Consider the following 20,784-nt stretch of genomic DNA (forward strand, 5'->3'; position numbering starts at 1 on the left):
GAGAGTCCAAGGGTGAAATTTCTATAGTGTTAGGTATGGCTGTCACATAAACAAAGGGCTTATTTATCATCCATTTATTCATCCATCCATCTATCCATCCATTTATAGTTTTTGAAACAGAATCTCACACAGCTGAGCCGGGCTTTGAACTCCCAGTTGTCATGAGCTCTGCTTCCCATGAAATTGCAGGCATTTGCCTCCACAGCCTAGCATAACTGCTGGGGATCAAGCCCAGGACTCTCTCGTATGCCAGGCAAGCTCTCTATATTGAGCCTGGCGAAGGGTTTTTAGTATATGACATCGCAGAGGACAAGCAAAATTGTATGTTGTAGTCAAGTGAAGACTGCCCTGGAGAGCCCACTGGGAGGAGAAACAAGCCCACACACTTGGTTTCTTCTCAGTTAAAATATTTCGGTCTTCACACACAAATCCATCTCAAAAAGGTACACAGGCATTCTCTCGAAACTCAAGAACTTTCCGATTTCAATGCTATGATTTTTGCTGAATATTAAATATTTACTTAGCTAAACAGCTCTCAAATTGTACATTGGGTGTCTACGTGTTTCCTAGCTGTTTCGTTATTTAAGATTATTAAGCGAGCCAGTGTGATGGTACTTATCTGTAGGTCTTGGGAACCTAAGACAGGAGAACTTCCCATCTGAAGCCAGCCTAGGCTACACCAGTGAGTTCCAGAAGAGCTCAGGCTACAGAGCAAGACTCTTGTCTCCAAGAACAACAAAAGAAAATGGCTGCGCAAATTGAGGAGATATTTTTGGTTTGGTGGTTTGTGATGCGAATATATGAATTTTATATGTACTTTTTGGGGTGGAAGTAGTAGTTTGGAATAAAGTTTGCTGTAAAAAAAAAAAAAAAAGCCTAAATAAGCAAGAGTGTACTTCAGCAGAGTTTGCTCCAGCTTCCGTTACAGTGACACAGGCTGAACGGTCACACTCCTGGTGACGTTTATGAGTGTCTGTATACAGCGGCCTACAGAATGCTAACTGCATCTGCCTGTTGAACAAGAACATTCAAATCCTACCATTTTGCATTTTATTGGTTAAGCAAACTTGAGGACACATTACAGAGCACCCAAGTGTAGGAATCTCACGGTGTAACTGTGCTTGTCAATTTCTCTCTGTGTGACACATTTTTCGCTATTTTAGAAAAAAAAATGTTTCTAATACGTATTTCCCAACCAGATGCCACCTGAACAGAAGGTGGCCCAGTTGAGACTCTCTCCTCTAGGAGACTGGGTCATTCTCTTGTACCTCCTAGGATGGCTTTTGACCTCTGTCCTCTGTGAAGCCAGGAGTTCGTGAGCACCTTAGCTGGCATTGGCAAAGGTGGAGCTGAGAGGGGGGCTGTTGTTTCTCTCTGTGAAGGGACACAGGATTGCTTATTAGGACCACGCTTCTAACATACAGATCTATGATGACATCTTAAAACACAGGGAAGAGATCCCAACTCTAGTGTCCAAATGACATCGGCTTTGCCTGAAATCATACAAAGACACCATGGTAACAACAACAACAAAGGGAATTTTCTCCTTTTTCTTCCACCTGTCCGTTTCCTGGTTGCTGGGATGGTGGCAATTTCACTTCCAGCAGATTTTTAAAGAAGGATTTTATGTTATGGGTTCTTTCCTCACAGATAATTAATAATATTAATTACCCGAGCAGATCTAAGGTTTCAATGCACAGTGAAATTCCCAACCTGCTTGTATTTTCCCTACCATCCTAATTAGTTCATGTGGTTGAAAGAGTCCCTTCCAAGAACCCAGACGATAAAGAGGAACTACTTCTGTGGTCCAGGCCAATGAGATGACTCAGTGGGTAAAGGTGCTTGCTGCCAAGCCTTGTGGCCCAAGTTCAATTCCCAGAAGGAGAGAATCAGAGAATCAATTTCTTCTACAACCTCTCTCTCCCTCTCTCTCTCTCTCTCTCTCTCTCTCTCTCTCTCTCTCTCTCTCTCTCTTTGTCTCTCTCTCCCTCCCTTCCTCCCTTTTGATTGCTTGCTAGTACACACACACACACACACACACACACACACACACACACACACATCATGTGTGTTAGAACCATAACCAGCAAATGACTGCCTAAAAGTTTTTCTGAGGAATCCTATCTGTTCATTTAAAAAAAATTTTTTGACAACCCCTGCCCCCTGAATCCTGAGCAGAGCATTTTCCTGCAAATTAAAGCCCATTAAAAACTATTTAAGGAACTCTGTGACAACAGCATTTAACAGAATTAACACCACACACTAAAGACACAGGCAGCAGAAGCCGTGAAACTTACTGTCGAGTCACGATGGAGACATCTAGAGTTTACTTCTAATTTTCAAGATCCCGTGTACTGCCTGAGTGGCCTTCAGTACTGGTGTGCTAAATAATGAAGAATAAAGAATAAAGAAGAATAAAGAAAAAAGAATGCAAGTTTTGAAGTTTGTCTGGCTTGTTTTTGTCATATCAGAAGATGCTACTTAAAAATCAATACACTCTCCTAACCTATTGCAAACGGAGAGCATCCCAGTAAACACTGAATCTGGGGCTGAGGAAATGGCTCAGTCAGAGAAGACTTGCCTGGTGGAGTGGTCACTCTGCAAGCATGAGTGCCTGAGTTGGAGCCCTAGAACCCAAGTAAAGCAGGTGGGCAGAGTGATACTAAAAAGTAAATGTTAAAAATGTGGGCATGATAGCATGCACACACACACACACACACACACACACACACACACACACACACATGCATACACACATATACAGAGAGACCAAAGAAGACAGATAGACAGAGACAGAGATAGATACACACCACACACCACACATAACACACAGAGAGAGAGAGACAGACAGAGAGAGAGAGAGAGAGAGAGAGAGAGAGAGAGAGAGAGAGAGAGAGAGAGAGAGAGAAATTTTACTCCCAGCAGAGAGACAGAGGCAGAGCTCCCTGGACTCCCCGGTCAGTCTACCTAACTACTTGGTCAGCTCAGAGACCCTGTCAGTGTTGTGTCTGCCTGAGTGACTGTCTGCAATGGTAGAGCAGTGAACCTTCAGACATGATTAGAGTGAGATTGCACAGACCCCCATGCAGGCAGTTACGCCTGAAGCAAAGGAACATTGGTTCAGGTTCCAGAGCTGTCCTTGCTATTCTGAGACGTCCCAGAGACCAGCAGCAACTGCAGCCTCTGGAAGCCTGTCAGAAATGAAGAATGTTAAGTCCTGACCCAACCTCCTGCTTCTGAGTCAACATGCTGAGGATTGTGTGTGAGAGGCCCTGCTTTCAAGCCTCTCCATCTGGCCTCCTGGTCTCAGCCTCCAGCGTGACAGACTAGAGGGAGGCCAGCTCCATTCCCTCCTCAACTGTTAAAGGTCCCCAGAGGACCATTCAGCCCTGAATAATACATACATATCCCGAGTACAACCATCCCATCCAGTGACCAGGGCAGACATTACTAATCAACCAGGTGACTCTTCCTTTCTGTGCTTGGGCAGAAGTTGCATTTTCTTCATCTCCAAGAACATAGGAAGCCCTGTCATGGGACTATGGATTCTTCTTACCACTTCTACCCATACTACCAGTGTGATTTAATCCCTTCTTTATTCACAGGCTTCTCGTATCCACTTTAATTAAACCTGTCTTCCTAACATCCCGTCAACAATTTCCTATAAAAGTATTGGCTACACTATATAACCATAATGAAACAGAAATTGAAAGCCACCAGGTGTGAATGATAATCCCCACCCCCAAGGCAGAGCGTAAAGTACCTGCCAGGCAAGCATGATCTAAGTTCAGATTCCCATCACATGTCTGAAACACTGGCCATGATGGCACAGCCTGTAACCCCCATGCTGGGGAAGCGGTGGCCGGTGGATCCCCAGGGGTTTCTGGCCAGTTGGTCTAGCCAATCAGTGGACTCCAGGCTCAATGAGAGACCCTGTTTCAAAAATATAAGGTTGAGATATACAGAGGGAGACACCCCAATTAAGTCTCATACTTTCACACGCACATACAAATACTCTGAAACCCTGAAGCACACCCCTGTGTCTCCTGGCCATTCAGCTGTGTTCCCATCTCTTTGAGCCTGGAGTTTGTATCTTTGCTGCTGAGAAAGGACAGTGCACCTAGGATGACTTGATTTTGTGGCCTTCACACGGCTTCCCAACTTCAAGTGCCGTGTGCAAAGAGCAGTGCTCTGAACTTCCCTTTTGTCCACATGGAATGGGGACCAGTGCCTCCTCTAAGCTGGAGTGCAGCCAGCCAGTGGGAAGCAGCCCACGTCAGTAAGAACCAGAACCTAGCAAAGGCAGACAGACCAGCTGGGTCCAATTTCAAGTGACAATTAATGACAAATTCCTGTAACCACATTAAGGGCCATTGTCGTTCATTTGAAATCGGTTAAACATGAAAAAAAAATGAAAACCATCTTGAGTCCACGCAATATAAATATTTGTCTGTGTTTTTCTGCCAGTGTCCCAGAGAGACCAGGAGATGTTGGCAGACTGGTGTTCTATACACAGTCCACAAAGAGGGGGATGCGGAACCTGACTCTCGCCGGGTTCAACTATGTGTCAGCTTTTCCATTTCTTCAGTCAGAAGATAATTAAACAATAAGCAGATGGTTCAAGGGAAGATTGCTCAATGGTTTGCGGTCCTTGTACTTGCTGTGAACTGCAACGCAGAAAGCTGCCTAGCTAGCGCCTAGCTGGTTTCTCCCCCCAGGGGAGAAATCTGCTGATTTGCCGTCTGCCACTCTTGAGATCAAGAAGCAAACAAGAAAGCTGGGCGTGGTGGCACACCTGGAATCCCACAGCTCCTGAGATCCAAGCAGGAGGACTGTAGGTTCAAGGCCATCCTGGGATACTTAGCAAGACCCCGTCTCAATTTTTTAAAAGTAAGTCTTGGAAAAAAGATGACTCTGTAGCTTGAGACAGAATCTTCCTTTAAGGAGGGCAAAGAAGAGAGGGAGAGAAGATAGGATAGGGAGAGGAGGAGAAAGAAGAGGAAAAAGAGGTGAGGGAATGAGAAAATTAGAAGCTTTTCAAAGTACATACTCTGTGAGGGAAGAAACAGCACAGTTCAAAGGTCACTATAATCTTCAGAGACAGGTCGGCTCAGTCACCTTCTGCCTGGGATTGTGGCGTGAAGCCCTGAGATCGTTCCCTCATCTGAGGTAGCCTAGAGTGGTCTCTGCCCTCACTCTATGGCAGGCTTACCACGAGATATAAGAACAACATGAAGTTTTGAAAATTGTGAAACTTTATATAGAACTGCCTTAATTTTCCAAAAAGGTGGGAAGACGTTGGGTAAAAGAGCTAACGCAGAGCAGGATCTGTTTGGGAGGGAGTTCCTTACTCCATTCTGCTTTGACCGAGCAGCCAGCACTGCCTGGGGTCCCTGTGTTAAGGCTGTAGAGAAAAGGCTCTCTCAGAAGTACCCTAGGACTGTACCCTTGAAATACACAAAGTATACACCACACACACACACACACACACACACACACACACACACACTCAGAAACACATAAAGATGCACAGAGGTATATACATATGTGCACATACAGACACACACATGAGAACACTCAGAGAGACATAGGTACAAACACACATACACAAGACAGGCATATCCAGGGGCACACAGAGATGCTTGGATACAGAAACACACAAACATACATGCACACACAAACATACATACACACAAAGACATGCGCTCAATATGAGCACCTGTGTCACATTTCTGTCACCATGACTTCCTCATCATAGACTGCACGGACAAGCCACAAGCCGTAATCCCAAATGAACTCTTCTTTTTTTTTTTTTCCAGAGCTGGGGACCGAACCCAGGGCCTTGCGCTTCCTAGGCAAGCGCTCCACCACTGAGCTAAATCCCCAACCCCCGAACTCTTCTTTAAGTTGCTTTCATTAGATATTCAGTCTTAGCAATGAGTGGGTCCCACGGACAGCAGGTGGGCCTTTGCAAGGGTTATCCTCAGCCCACCTAGGAGAACAGGAAGTAGTTTAGAGAGACAGCAAGTGGGAAGGGGAGGGACATGTGGATGCAGCCATCAAGCCAGTGTGCTCTGAGAAGGGTGGGCAGACGGCCAGCCCAGAAAGGAGATGGTAAGTCGTAGTGAAGAAATGTGGTAAGAAAGGCCAAAGAAGGGCAGGCTTCAGGATTCCTGAGTGAACACGAAGCCTGTGAAAGTATCCTAGAGATCATGGAAGCTGCTGGGTAGCTCTTGAGCAAGGGACTAACCAATCGCATTGAGCCGTTGGTAGGAAGGTTAATTTGTCAGTGAGGAGTGGATAGTGGTCTGAATTGGGTAGTCCTATGCAACAGGCACAAAGGGACAATGCCAAAGGTGACCACACACACAAACACACACACACACACACACACACACACACACACACACACACACACTCTTTCATAAAGGATCCCCCTCACAGCAGCTTTTGCAGCTAGGCCAGCCTCAAAAGAGCACAGTGGGAAGCACGTTGCATCCTGAACATGGAAGAGAAAACACGTTCTTGGAAGAGAGTTCTCTCAAACCCAGCCACCCACAGTCCCAGAAAGGAACTGGCAATCTGTTTCTCCTGGCACCGGATCAGAATGCTCCTGAGGCCAAGAGGACCCGAACGAGTTCTGCTCGTGTGTGTGTGCGTGCGTGTGTGTGTGTGCGTGCGTGCGTGCGTGTGTGTGTGTGTGTGTGTGTGTGTGTGTGTGTGTACAGCCCAATGAGGCCATCTGTCTCTGAACAGGCCCCTGATAGGGGAGACAGAGTCAATCCCTCGCACCCCAAGGCAAACCCATTTCAGAGATCCAAGAACACAAGCTGAGATGTCCCCAGTCACTCTGGGCTTTTTCTCTGGCACTGTGCTTAGAGCTTCCATGTAGAATTGCAGGTATAGGGACCAGCCATTAAGAAGTCCTGCACCACAGACATCTCAGAATAGATATGTTCAGGGTTTGAGGAGTTTGGGGGTTCTAATCTCCTCCAATGCTATCTGAGTGTTAATGAGTTAGATATAAAGCACCCCTATGAGACTTGTCGGGTAAAGGCTTGGTCACTCACTAGGGAGGTGAATGGATCATGAGGACATTGATGCCATCAAAAGTTTAGCCACTGGGGGACTGGAGAGATGGCTCAGCGGTTAAGAGCACTGATTGTTCTTATCTGTAATGGTCCTGCCCTCCTCTGGCTTCTTCTTTGCTTCCCATCCAGGACGAAATAAAAAAGCAACAGAACTACCTAGCCTTGACAAACACCCCTGAAACCTCAAACCAATCTTACCTGCAGCACCAGATAGTTTTGGTTTGGTTGGTGTTATCAACTTGACATAAACTAGAGTCAACTAGGAAGAGGGGATGTCAGTTGAGGAATCGTCTCCATTGAGGAACATTTTCTTGATGGATGTTTAATGTTAAAAGCATCCATCCAGTCCACTGTGAGCAGATGGTCCCCAGGTATATAAGAAAAAAACCAACAAAAAGCAAACAAACAAAAAACAAAAAAAACCTGAGCAAGCCAGTAACTTGGCACTCCTCCCTGGTCTCTGCTTCAGTTCCTGCCTCCAGGTTCCTGCCTCCAGGTTCCTGCCTGACTTCTCTCAGTGTTGGAGTGGGACCTGAGAGTTGTAAAGTAAAATAACCCTCTCATCCCCGAGTTCGTTTTAATCATGGTATTTATCATAGCAGTAGAAGCCCTAAGGTGCCTCTTTGAAGTTGATTTATCTCTGGTATTTTGCCACGAAACCAAAAAATAGACCAATGTAGGGACTGGGGAAATGGCTCAGTGGTTGAGAACACTTGCAGAGGTATTGCTCTTGCAGAGGACCCAGGTTCAAATCCCAACACTCCCATCACAGCTTGCAATCATTCATGATTTCAGGAGATTTGATGCCCTCTTCTGACCTCCACGGGTACCACACCCACATATGGAACCATACATACATGTAAGCAAAACACACACACACACACACACACACACACACACACACACACACACATATACATACATATAATTAAGATACATAAATCTTTTTAAAAGAATCTTAAGGAGCTAGTTTACCCAGTAAACATCAGGAAGACAAAAGGGATGCACAGTCAAAAAACACAGGCCCTCAAACTTCCTCCAAAAAAAAAAAAAAAAAGAAAGGAAGGAAGGAAGGAAGGAAGGAAGAAAGAAATCTGCTCAGAATTGGCCCTTTAACTCCTTTAAGACCTTTCTTTTAGTCTCAGAATGACAAGGGAAGGGTCCTCCTCTGTCAGGGGCTCTCTGTGGCTACTCTAAGGTTAGTGGTTCAACATGTCCTGGTACTGTGAAGGTTGGTGTTGGAGGAGGGGAGGGGGTTCAAAGAAAGGAAAGCAGATGGCGGCCTTGGCTGAAGAAAGCTGAAGCTGCATCAGACTCTGGGAGACTGGAAGGCTCAGGGTTCTTTGGAAGACAGTGGCAGCAAAGGGGTGGGGTCTGGAGGATCTGATATTTGGAAGGAGAAGTAGAAAGTGAGTGCCCCAGGCAGGAGGAAGAAGTGGCCAGATGTGTCAGAGGTTCTCAGAGGCCACTTAGAATGCCACCATGGAGGTCACTGATGGACTTAACTAAAGCAGCATCTTAAACACTGTTCTATTGCTGTGAAGAGACACCATGACCTGATAAAAGAAACTCTTATAAAAGAAAGCATTTAATTGTAGTCTTGCTTACAGTTTCAGAGGTTTAGTCCAATATTATCATGGCAGGGAACATGACGACACACAGGCAGACATGATGCTGGAAAAGTCATCCCAGTCTCTAGGGGGAGGGAGGGAGGGAAGGAGGGAGGGAGGGAGGGAGGGAGGGAGAGAGAGAGAGAGAGGGGGGGGGCAGGCAGACAGACAGATAGACTGGCATGGACTTTGACACTCCAAAGTCCACCCTCCAGTAATGTGCTTCCAACAAGGCCACACCTCCTAATCCTTCTAATCCTTCCAAATAGTACTGCTCCCTGGTGACTAAGCATCACCACACTTGTAGAGTGGAGACAGTAGAACTTAGATTCTATCACCTTTACTACTTTATGCCCTCTGCCTGTCTAGCCCCATGTCATAGATAAAGAACCCAAAGCTGAGAGATGCTCTGACGTGCCTAAAGTCATTTGAGTGGCAGGACTAGGATTCTACCCTGTCTCCCAAAGCTGGTGATGGTGAATGGCAGCACCATGGTGTGAATTTGATGGTGGTACTGATGCTGGTGATGGCAGTACCCAAGATTGTGGTGCTGATGTTGAGGGTATTGATGACAGAGATGATTGTTCACTGAGAGAAACTGATCGTGATTTTGAAGTTATAGGAGGAAAAAAAAAAAGACAGATCTAAATCTATACTATATTTCCAATCAGTCAGCAACCTATGAGCTTTTCCATCTCAGGGTCTCAGTTTCCCACACAGTGAGGCAGAGAATCGATTGCCTGCCCGAGTGGAGAGTTCCGAGAAGAATGTAGGTGGGAAAACTCCCAGAAGCCACCAGATGCTAGTAAGCCTTCCATTGGTCTGTTGGTTCACTGATCCCCACCACCCACTGTGCAGTGCAGGGACATTACTGAGCCTGTCCCTCCCTAGTTCAACTCTACTCCCAGCTAGTCCACAGGAATTCCAAAGTCAATCACAGCCATCTTGGTGTCTGCCTGCTCCCTACCTTGGGCTCCTGCCTTCTGCATTCTCTGCTGTAATAACAGCACCATACTGGGTTCTCACCACCTGCTCCCTGGCTGATGAAGTCCTCAGAGACAGTTGGGAGAAGAGCCAATGGTCACAGAGCACCTTTCCAGACTCTTCATTTGGGCAGGAAGTGGCATGGGCCTAACTAAGAATTTGGTTTGGGATCCACAAAGGCCTGGACTAGATTGATTCTCTTCTACTGATGTAAAAGCTCAGCTCTCATCTCAAAGAGAAGCTTATTCCGGAGTCAAGTGCAAGTGGCCATGGCCTGGGGACACGGATTCACTCTGAATTCCACGTTCCGGCATGGTAACAGTCTGGTGGAGTTGTTATAGTAACTGAACAGAGAAAATCAACGCACTTCAAAAAGTCACTGGTGGGCACATCAGGTAGGCGGCTAGAAGAAAAAGGGGGAAACTCAATTCTGGGTGTCAGATGCTCTCAAGCAACATCCCTGTGACTTTCCTCCAGCCTGATAGACTTCTGGCTGGTGGGAGCTAGGGTCTGTTGTTGCATTCCAAAGAAGAGCAAAACAAATGTCTATTATGGAAGGGTAAAGATTAGCCCAAGATAATTTGACTCTGGACTTGCCACATTCCAACCTCTCCACAGTCACTGAGGCTCTAAGCAGTTAATCAGCCTTCAGAAGACCGACTGTAAGGTGTGTTCCTGAGACCCAGCCCTCCCGTCCCCGACCCCACCTGTGGCGTATTCCCTTAAGTGGGTCTACTCGCCACATTCCTTTCTAACTTGCCTTGTGATGTGCACACTCCCTTCCCTATTCCAGAAGGCAGATGTCACTGCTGCTTCTTCCCCCGGAAACACCGCAGTGGCTCATGGGAAGTGCCCGAGTGTAGTGTGAGTGATGGAAGCAGCCCAACAAGGAGCACTGGGCATAGACAGCTCCTCCAGAACTGAAGGGAGCCAGCTCTGCGGAGCTCCACCAGCAGGGTCCCCGCTCAGCAACAAATGCAAGTTCCTTCCAGGTCTTACCTTCTATCGAATCCTGCACTCATCCCTGGAGCCCTTTATCTACACAGTCTCATTCAGATCAAGCTATGTCATGGTGACAGGGCTGGCTGTTACTTTAGAGGAAACAGTTACTTCTTAGGCTTGGGAACTTAGCTTGGGCTCAGACATCCCGGTACAGAACACAACACTGGCATTCTGGCTCACCCCTGCTGGAAGCCCTCTGGGTTTTAAATGTTCCAGGTCAGAAGGGCAGGAAGAGAGGCTGCTTGTGTTTGCTCCAAGGGGTCTACCTACTGGGAAAACACAGGTAAATCAAACAAGCCTGTTTGTTCTCCCCAGTACGGCAAACAAAAAATAACTCTAATTCCCCTCCAAGGCCTCTCTGCTGGACCCGAGAGGCATGATTAAAGTAATGGGAAGACAAATATTGTCCTGGAGAAAACGACAAAACCTGAGGTAGGGAAGGCATACAGCACCTTGCAAAGGGCAGCTGGTTTTGAGTGTCCCAGGGGTAGTCGGAAAGATTCCAGAAAGGCAGAAGCATGTGGCCTGTCTCTGGGCTTGAACAGCTGCAAGAGGCTTGGGTTGCGTGAGCCTTGTAGGTAGCTGTGAGCAGGAAAGACTCACGGGGCCTCCCAGGCATCTGGAAGGGCAGTAGAGAGCGGAAGGGTCTCTGTAGAAATGCATGGAGGGTCAACCAGGCATGAGAGGAAACTGTGCTCAAAGCAGCTGGCACCTCAGTCTCCAGAGAGTTTGTGTGGCTCGCCCTCCTTTCCGTGGGATTGCCATTTTGTTCTTTGAGAAGACTCCTGCTGTGTGACTCAGGCAAGAGCTAGGGCTTGAAGCCAAACACACTTGGCCTCACCCTCCATCATCCATCCATCCATTCATTAACCCATTTATGCTCTCAAGTTTATCACTCATATATAAAAGCACCAGGTCCTGACCTGTGACACACGGTCTTCAGCGAGCTCTTAAGTCCTCTGAGCTTCACCATCTTTAAGATGGGCTGGTGGCCAGGTGTTGTGAAGATGACAAGCCGAAAAAAGTGTGGAGGGAGGCAAATAGCACAAGACTGGGTCCCCTCAGGATCCCCAGCTAACCTGGCCCTCCCTGGCCCTCTCCCAGCCTCAGCCAGGTGTCTGTGCTATCCTTTCTACCCATATGCCATTCACTCTTAGCCTTGTACATGTGTCCTTGGGGTCAAACCACAGTGTGGCCTTTGGAGGACTCAACATCAGTAGAAGGCCCTAGAGATGAGACAAGAGGTAGGGCCTCTGATTTCACGGATGTGGCAGATTTAGCCCACATCCTTGGATGGAGAGGGAGAAAAGAGGACTAGCGGCCAAGAGAAAGAAATGTACAAGCTAGAACCATGGGAAGAGAGTTACCCGGCAGAGGTAAAGAATCTCCCAGGCAGGGGGAGGTGCTCCTGAAAAGTCCTGCACAGAGTTCTGATGGTCTGTGTGCTTTCCCCTGCGGTGCTGTCCTGAGTTGGTGTAGGACACACACCACATCTCAGGAGGACTTGCAGAGGTGTGGCCAGCGGAGGCTACACACTCAGCTCCACAGACAGGGCCAAGGGGGGGGGGGCAGCCTCTTGTAGCTCAGAGCATCATGGCATTGAGCTTGGAGAGAAGTAGGAGAACTGATGCCAGGGGCTGAGGTGGTATTAGTATAACCCCTGATTGATTGCATGGGGGACGCAAAGGAGATGGGGTTCAGGATGACCCAGAGGTGAAAGAATGTTTCCCTCCAAGGCTCAGGGCCCCAGGCCATCCTTCCTACGACTAGACTGACCAGAAGTCAGCAGCAGCTGGCTGGCAGGCTGTCTACCTTTCCAAGAGCAGAGGTCTTCCTGAGGGACTCACAATGTCAGAGTCATCATTGATGTTGTTGATGTTGTTATAATAAAAATTACAGGTTCTTCCATCCTCTAACCCTCGCACCGCCCTGATTCAGGGAGAAATTAAGGAATTAGGGCCAGCAGGAGAGGGAAGCATCATTGACTGAACACTCAGTATGTATGGGGCATGGGGCAGTCACTTTTTCCTAAAGTATTCTGTTTGTTCCTGAGATATCTATACAAATGGGTATCTGCTGACGAAAGGCACAACAGGCTACAGGAGCTCGAATTCTGTCTCTGTCTGCTCCCTAACTCAGAGCAAATAAACTTTTCTAATTTTTTATTTTGTTTTGCTGTTGTTTGGTTGGTTTAACTTTTGGAGCTAGACACTTGCAAAGCGGCTCAGGCTGGCTTTGAACTCTTGATTCTCTGCTACCACACCTGGCTTTATGAACTATTCTGATTCAGATTTTTCCATCTTTAAAAAAAAATTGAGCATTAAGGCTGGAGAAACAGCTCAGTAAAATGCTTGCTCTGTGAGCATGAAAACCAAAGTCTGGTCCCCAGAACCCATGTAAAAAGCCAGGTGAGGTGACATACTCCTGTAACCCAGAGCTGGGGAGGTGGAGGCAAGAGGAAGGCTGGGCTCTCTAGCCAGCTAGCCTAGCTCAGTGGGTGAACTCCAAGAGACCCAGTCTCAGCACCTAGGGAAGAACAACACTCAAGGTTGTCTCCAGACCTCCACGCACATGCCCACATATGTGCACACATATGCTTGTGTGCACACACACGTATGCCCATATCTGTACATATGAACCTGCATGTGCACACACACACTAATGGCGAGAGTGACTATCTCTTGCTCACTGAGATGAGACTGCAGATAGAGTTCTCTGATCACATGTTATAGTGTGGGCTGGATGCATATGACCTATTTTTCTCCTCCTTTTCCAGGGCTGGGAACAGCATGCAGCCATGTGCTGGTACTGGGAGCCTGGCCAGATCTCTTGGTTCCAGCATGCGCACCCTTCCTCTCAGTCAGTTATATTGCCCCATCACTCCCAAAGGACATCTGTCTGCAGGATTAATCAAGATGGGGATTGTGGGGGGCATGCATGTACCAGAGTCCCCAGATGCTAGAGATGCCCGGTGGAATGACACTGGAAGGCTTGGTGTGGGGGAAGGGGTCAGGCTTGGTATATGTGTGGTGGGGGGGAGGGGTCTGCTCCTCATTTAGACAACAAAAGTACTTGCAGAGCATCTACTGGGGATAAACCTCTGTGCCAGGTCCCATGGACAAAGCAAAGGAGAAGTGTGTCTTCTTTGCTCAGAGGATGACATACCAGCCTGTACTTGGGATGTAGCTCAGTTGATGGAGTGCTTGCCTGTCGTAACAAGGCCTTGCTAGCACCTCAGAAACAGGTTATGGTCAGTATGCGTGCCTATAATCCCAGCACTAGGAAGCTGGCAGTGACAGGAGGATCAGAAGCATTCAAAGACAGACTGGACTACATAAGACAGAGAGAAAGAAAGGAAGAAAGAAAGAAAGAAAGAAAGAAAGAAAGAAAGAAAGAAAGAAAGGAAGGAAGAAAGAGAGAGAGGTGAGAGGGTAGGGAGAGAGGGAAAAAGAGGGGAAGAGAGAGAGAGGGAGAGGGGGAGAAGGGGAGGGGGAGAGAGGGGGAGAGGGAGAGAGAGGGAGAGGGAGAAGGAGAGGGAGGGAGAGAGAGAGAGCGCTCTACTGCATTTGTATGTGGTTTTATTGTACTGTTACCCTAAGCCAGGAGGACACTAGCCCTGGCTTATGTCAAGGCCAGCAGGGCAGTAGAAATGATTGTTATCAGAAGTACCCTGAGCTGGCAGCCATCCTGAGGAAAGGATCTGGGGTTGAAGGTTGCCCAGAGTTTCATCTGAGCTCACACAAGGCCATAGCTGTCAGCAAGGTAAACACGATCGTGGGTCAGAGAGGGAGGTATAACGTTCAGGTAAGCAGGGGTGATGCTACTGCACAGAGTTCCAGACAGCTGGAAGCCCTGGTGTTTCATTCCACAGCTGAGGCAGACCTAGAGTGTCACCAAGACAGTCCAGTGAACCACACCCCTCAAAGCACCATCGAAAGGAAACATGATCCTGGGCCTGACTAGGGAATGGAAAGGCATATGGGTACCATCTTCACAAGTGTTCGTGTCTCTCTCTGTACCTGACAAAATAGCCAGATTGACTGCCCAGTGAGCTTCCAAGAGCTTCATGTGCCAGCATCCCAGTACTGGCCATGTCTAGTTTCTTACATGGATTCTGAGGACTTGAACTCAGGTCCTTGGCAGGTTAATCACTTGACCCACTGAACCCTGGCCCCGAGTTTGTTTTTGCAAGACCAAGCTTTTACTATGTAACCCTGGATGCCCTAGAACTCAGTATGACATTCAGGTCATCTTCTAATCCCTGTCCTGTAGAGACACACTAACATCCCAGTGCCATCCCGTTCCTAGAAGGCCATTCAACTTCCCTGAGCCCCAACATCCTCATCTGCAGAGGCAGCAATCACTCCCTGTGGTGCTGTGGAGAGTAAATGAGACAGCAGACGTGCACACAGTACTGCTTAAGACATCTTCATCCGCTCTGTTCTCAGAGATGTTGGAGGCCCATATTGATGCAAGAACATTGTCATCAGGGGAAGGGACTGAGGGAAAGGAAGGGACACACATGTCCTCATTAACACAGCAAGAACACAGAATCTAACTGAACTGACCACAGAATTCAGAGGCCTTGAAACGAACTTCTGAGGGGGGACTTAGGGGGAACTTTACCCCCAGAGATAGGGGGTAAAGCACTAGAAAACGTGCTGCAAATGGGGGTATACCACAAGCTACCAGAGGTTCTCCAGAGACTCCTTTCCCTGTGCCCCAATTTTTTCCAAGGCTGACAGCCCCTCTCCAGCATGACCCTCAATTCATCCCATGACTCCATAGTGACAGACAACTCTGAGCTCTTGGTTTAGGCTCTTCTGGAAGCAGAACACAGGACAAGGTATAAGAGCAGAGAGGATAACTGAGAAAAGAGATTCCAGGGTTGAAGGGTGCCAGGCAGTGAGAGACAAGGAATGAAAAAAAAAAAAAAAAAAGCTAAGCAGGTCTGACTAATGAGCAGGCTTTCTCTGTGGATGTCAACTGAGTAATGGCCTTCCAGATGTGTTCACACCCTAATCCCTAGAGCCTGGAAATTGGAAGTTGCACAACAAGGCTAGTTTGCAGCTGTAACCACAGCTGCAAAGGGCTTGAGACACAAGGACCAGACCTAGACAGAAAGTGATGGCATTGGGGATGAAGAAGGGAGGGGTGCAGATTGAAGGGGGAGGGGAGCCAAGGAATGCAGGTGGCCTCTGCAGCTAGGGAATACGGTTGGTTCACCGTGCACCTCCAGGCAGAACCATCCTCCTTCACCTCTGCCTTCAGCCCCGTGGAACTGGCTTTGAACTCCCAACCTCCAAAGATGGAAAAAAACTAAAGATGCATTTTTTTTCCAGGCTGCTAAGATAGCAATGACGTCATAGCAGCTACACGGAAACTGATATAAAACATCGTCTTACCTCCTTCCCTGTCACCTCTGCCTGACTTTCACCTGCATCCTCAGGATCTCTGGTCCCCAGCGTTGCCTTCCCTAGTGCATCCTCCTGAAGAACTGAGTTGTCTGCCCCCCAACTTCTCACGTGAGGCTGGCTGCCCATCACTGAGGAAAGTCTGTCCTGTGCTCAGCTCAGCCTGCAGGTTTGGCCCGAGCCCACCTCCCTGCCCCCATCCCCTTCCACTTGACAGACTTATAAGCCCACCTCACGGTCGAACACACCCATACTCTTGTTTCTGACACTCATACCTTTCCCCAGGTCTTTTCCCTGGCAAACTCCTACTTCTGCAATGAAACTCAGTGCAGACATCACTTCCTCCAGGAGGACAGCTCCTCCCCAGGGAGCTGTGACCGCTGGCCCTAAACTTACATAGCCTTCATTCTTCAGATTCCCTTTGTTGCTCCTACTGAGCTCTGAGTTCCCTGACAGTGACAGAAGATCCTTGTTTGCTTCTGAGTGCCCAGGACCCAGGAGGCACACCATGCATACATGTTGAGCATCTAGGACGTAGAAGGCATGCCAGGACCTACAAGGCATGCATTTGTGTTGAGCAAAGGTAAATGCGTTTCTTTCACTTCAGCATTTGATGGCTGTTTGCTACCATTTCCGAGGACCTGAATCAGCTTCTCTTTACCAAGGAATGGAAAGATGTCCTTTTCCCCCATTGCTAGTTCCTGTTAACCCACTCAAGATAAATACAAATTAATGGGCACTCATTTGTCATGCGGACTTGATAATCCAAAATTACATTTGTCTTGGCCCAGAGTGTGAACACAGCTCATAATATTTGCAGTTTATGGAGAATGTAGGCCGTAGAATCTCTGTCATTTTGATGGCTACACAAGCAGGCACACATGTGCATGTGCAAACACACACACACACACACACACACACACACACACACACACACCAAGTCTAGTTCTGAAAAAATGAGAAGAGAAAAATAGAATGAAAGTATGAACTTCCAGAAGCTCCAGCCTAGGACAGATGCTCAATAAAGAGTCCCCAGGGATCCTGACAGACCTGTCCAGTGTCTGTCCCTACATCCCTTGATTCTAAACCTCAAGGTCCCCTTTTCTTACCAAACAAGTCAGTGCTTCATGCAGGGTGGGAGACCTGGGAAGCAGGATTTTCTGAGTCAAAGGGAAATTCCTTTCTCTCTCTCTACAGGACACTCCCAGACCCCAACTGTCACGATGGGTTCAGCATGCCTAGTTCAGGGTGACACTGGGACAAAGAACTTGGAAGTCACAGATTGGCAGCCCACCCGTTGAGTGTTGAATTCCTCCTAAAGCAAAAGCTGAGATTTCAAAGGAAGAGAAGTACAGGTCAGGCTGCACTTGCCTTTCGTGATGCCCAGTAGCTGAGGCGAGTTGGGAGTGGCTAGGCTAGGGTGGAAAGACGCATTCCCTCAGAGCCTGTTTCACAGGAGTTGGCATGGCTGCAAGACGTGGTAGAAGTTGAGACAGCCTATGGCATCTAAACCCTACTGACTTCTCTCACACCAGATTTCCTTTCTCAGTGCCTCCTCTGGGAATAGAAGTTCGTGCTAGACCCTGCCATTGGGCGCCCCTGTACATTTTAGAAAGCAAAGGAGAGGAATCCAGTCAAGTAGACCCATGGTCAGCCGCTGTCCGGTTAGTGTCTGCACACAGCTGCAGGCTGAGTCTGCCTGAACATCCTGGAGGTTCCACACACTCCCAGAGGAGCTCTCACAGACATCTATTCTGGGTCCTGCCACAATGTCTGCACTCCGCCAGCAGCCTCTATTCACCTGAGTGAACACTACTCACATGTGGGGTGCAGTCAACAGTTTCTCCCAGAATCTGTAGCTAAAGCCCCCCACTCCATGGTGCTGATGACCAACCAGCTCTGGGAGGCCATAGAATTTAGGGCCGAACCCAGAAGGAGTGGCAGAGTGGTGTTACTGTTGTGTCTAACATGAGCGATGAAGAGGCCAGTCACAGGGACAACAAAGTCACACACGATGCTAGTAAGTCTTTGAAAAAAGGAACACCATGAGTCAGATGCCAAAGTCTGGATGCCTCGAGGTGTGCGCTCACTAGCACAGGAGCGACAAGGTCGCCTAGGAATCATCAGGCTGTCATCAGGCAAGCAGGCAAGCATGGAGCTGAACAGAGAGGCAAAAGTGTGTGCCCGAAGCGTCACTAGCCCACACCCACGCACTTCCCAAAGTGTATGCTCCACCCAGCCATTCCCAAGATACCACGGGGGCTCAGATGATGGAAAAATCACCAGGAACTCAGCCTCCTGAGGTAGAGAGGGATGGCATCCATCCCCTGCCTCGCTCCTATGCTGTGGTTATTTTTATGGCTTATTTTTGAATATGTGTGTGTGTGTGTGTGTGTGTGTGCGTGCGCACGCGCGCGCACACACACACAAGCACATGCACACCTTCAAAAGCCAGAAGAGGGCACCAAATTCCCTGGAATTGGAGTTAAAAGCAGTTTTAACCCCCTCCCCTCTTCTCACACAAACATACACACACCATACACACACACACACACACACACACACACACACACACACACACACAATGTAGGTACTGGGAACTGAACATGGATCCTTTAGAAGAGCCCTATGCACTCTAAGCTGCTGAGCTATCTCTCCAGCCCTTTATAACACTGAAGATCTCTTGGTCAGAGACACCCGTGTAGTCCTCGTGCCCAGGGGCAAGGGTAACCACACGCCCTGCCTTCTTTAACCCACACCCACCCCCTCTGTGTTCTTCGTTAGACCTGCTCCATCGAGGACTCATGTTACAGGTCTCTGCAGAGATATCAGAGGGCAGGATCTGGCCACAGACTGGCATGTTTAGAGGTAGCTCTTGCCAAAGAGTGCAAGGAGCACGCAAACAGCCTCAGCACAGAGCCAGGCCCCATGGGAGACCAGGCGGGAGAAAGGAACGGAGGACACTGTGGTAACTAACTGTAGCACAAAATGGCCTTGGGGACCCCAGGGCGGATGGAAGACGCTATTGGTGGGCATCAGTGCCACATGTTGCTCACCTGCCTGCTCTGTGTAGCACAATCATGGGACATTTCCCAGCAGCCATCCACACTTCAACTTCCTGCCACTTATCAGAAGCTTCAGGAACCGGGAACCAGCCGTCTGTGCTTTTAAAACATGCTAAAGCGGGCCCTGTAACTGTGTCCACATTTCGGACTTTCTGTAACCTCTAAATTGAATATCATCAGGCCTGCTGCAAAGACGAAGCGAGCTCAGGGGCTTAGATGCTGGTCTGATGGCGAACAGCTTCTGGTTTCTGAATCAGCATTTAGAGACTGGACATCAGGCGCTCATCACTGATATCCTGTCATCCTTCCCTGAAAGAAGAGTCCACCGGGGCATTCGAAGTGTGGTCCTATGGAGACCATCTGGGCTGGCTGTGAGACTTAGGATCAGAGGGAAGGCACAGTGTTCTGAGGACTAAGAGTCAGGCATCTAGACTATGGTATGTCTACGATCCACAAGTGTGTACTGTCTGTTCCCAACCTCATAGCATCCCAAGGGTTCCCATTCCCAGGTGGGATATCCAAAGCCCCCATCACCCACGAAGGCGGCCCAAAGTGGTAGGATGTGAATTTGAACTCAGTACCCAGCTTGAAGGCCAAACCGCTTTCAACCGGAGCTTCCTTCTCTCCTTCCTTCATATCATCACACGTGGTTCAGAGTGCCAAGAAAATAAGAATGGGGTTGGGTCCTTGGGGTCTGTGTGCAAAGCCCATGGCCACCCTCCCTGTCACCATTGTGCTCCTACAGCTACTCTGTGACACCATGAGCCTCATCACCCACCTTCTAACAGAAAGGAAATGAGGCCTGCAGAGAGCCTGGAGTGAAAGGCCCTGGATAAGGCCACAGTGAGAGGCTCTGGGCTGGGCTGTGTCCTCTGCCTTCCCAGATACTCTTTCTTAGGCAATTAGCCTCTGGAGGGGACAGGCCTCCGTTTTCCACATGGCCTCACAAATGGGGTACCCTGTAGAAAGTACTTCTATCTTCGGGCTTTGGGCCTACTCAGACCAAGCAGCCCCCAACCAAGTTTATGAAGAAATCAGCAGCAGCTCTGAGAAATGGTTTGGGGACAAGAAAGAGGCCAGCAGCTCTGAGATCCACATAGGCAGCTACCTGCTTAGATGTCCTCATCCTACCAGGGCTAAGGAACAGAGGTGAAGGGAAGGCTGGCTGGGTGGGGAAGGAGCAGTCTTCAACTGCCTAAGCATGGCTACTGCCTGGCCCTGCTCCAACATCCCCTTGCCTTCAATCCCGACACACAAACATATCTCCATCCTTCGCCCTATGAGAACACAAAGGAGCGTCCCCTCCCTCCCTGCCAAAATGCTATGTTTTAGAGGCAAAGCCAGTGGCATTCCCATACACACACACCCTCAAAACTGCTCGCATGTGGGTTCCCCTTGTGCTCCAGGGACAACAGAGCACTCAGCCTCCAGAGAAGGGATGGTGTATAAGCTAGCATGGTGCCTCACTCCCTGAATTCCAAACCCACCCCTGTCTGGGAATAGCAAGAGCCTTGAGTGGCAAAGACTCCAGGGCTAGGACATTATGACATGGCTACAGTTGTTGGGTATAGGCTCCAGTGTCCCACCTCAAATCTGGTGCCCATGACTGATGACTGTG

At 48.5% G+C, this 20,784-nt stretch overlaps 1 long non-coding RNA gene across 3 annotated transcripts; it reads right to left on the reverse strand.

Annotated features, from left to right (window-relative positions):
* Positions 1 to 1,036: 1,036 nt before the first annotated feature.
* Positions 1,037 to 10,956, reverse strand: LOC102552398 (uncharacterized). Of its 3 annotated transcripts, none has more exons than XR_015627327.1 (4): positions 10,685 to 10,869; positions 9,669 to 10,088; positions 2,298 to 2,383; positions 1,037 to 1,374 (listed from the first exon to the last, which is right to left on the reverse strand). It is a non-coding gene; the product is annotated as an uncharacterized LOC102552398 (long non-coding RNA). The 3 variants fall into 3 exon arrangements; XR_015627325.1 differs by lacking the exon at positions 9,669 to 10,088 and adding an exon at positions 3,764 to 3,933 and having other exon boundaries at positions 10,685 to 10,868; XR_015627324.1 differs by lacking the exon at positions 9,669 to 10,088 and having other exon boundaries at positions 10,685 to 10,956.
* Between the last annotated feature and the right edge of the window lie 9,828 nt (positions 10,957 to 20,784).

This window comes from Rattus norvegicus, chromosome 8 (assembly GCF_021556685.1).
Source record: "Rattus norvegicus strain SHRSP/BbbUtx chromosome 8, alternate assembly SHRSP_T2T, whole genome shotgun sequence".
Taxonomy (NCBI): Eukaryota; Metazoa; Chordata; class Mammalia; order Rodentia; family Muridae; genus Rattus; species Rattus norvegicus.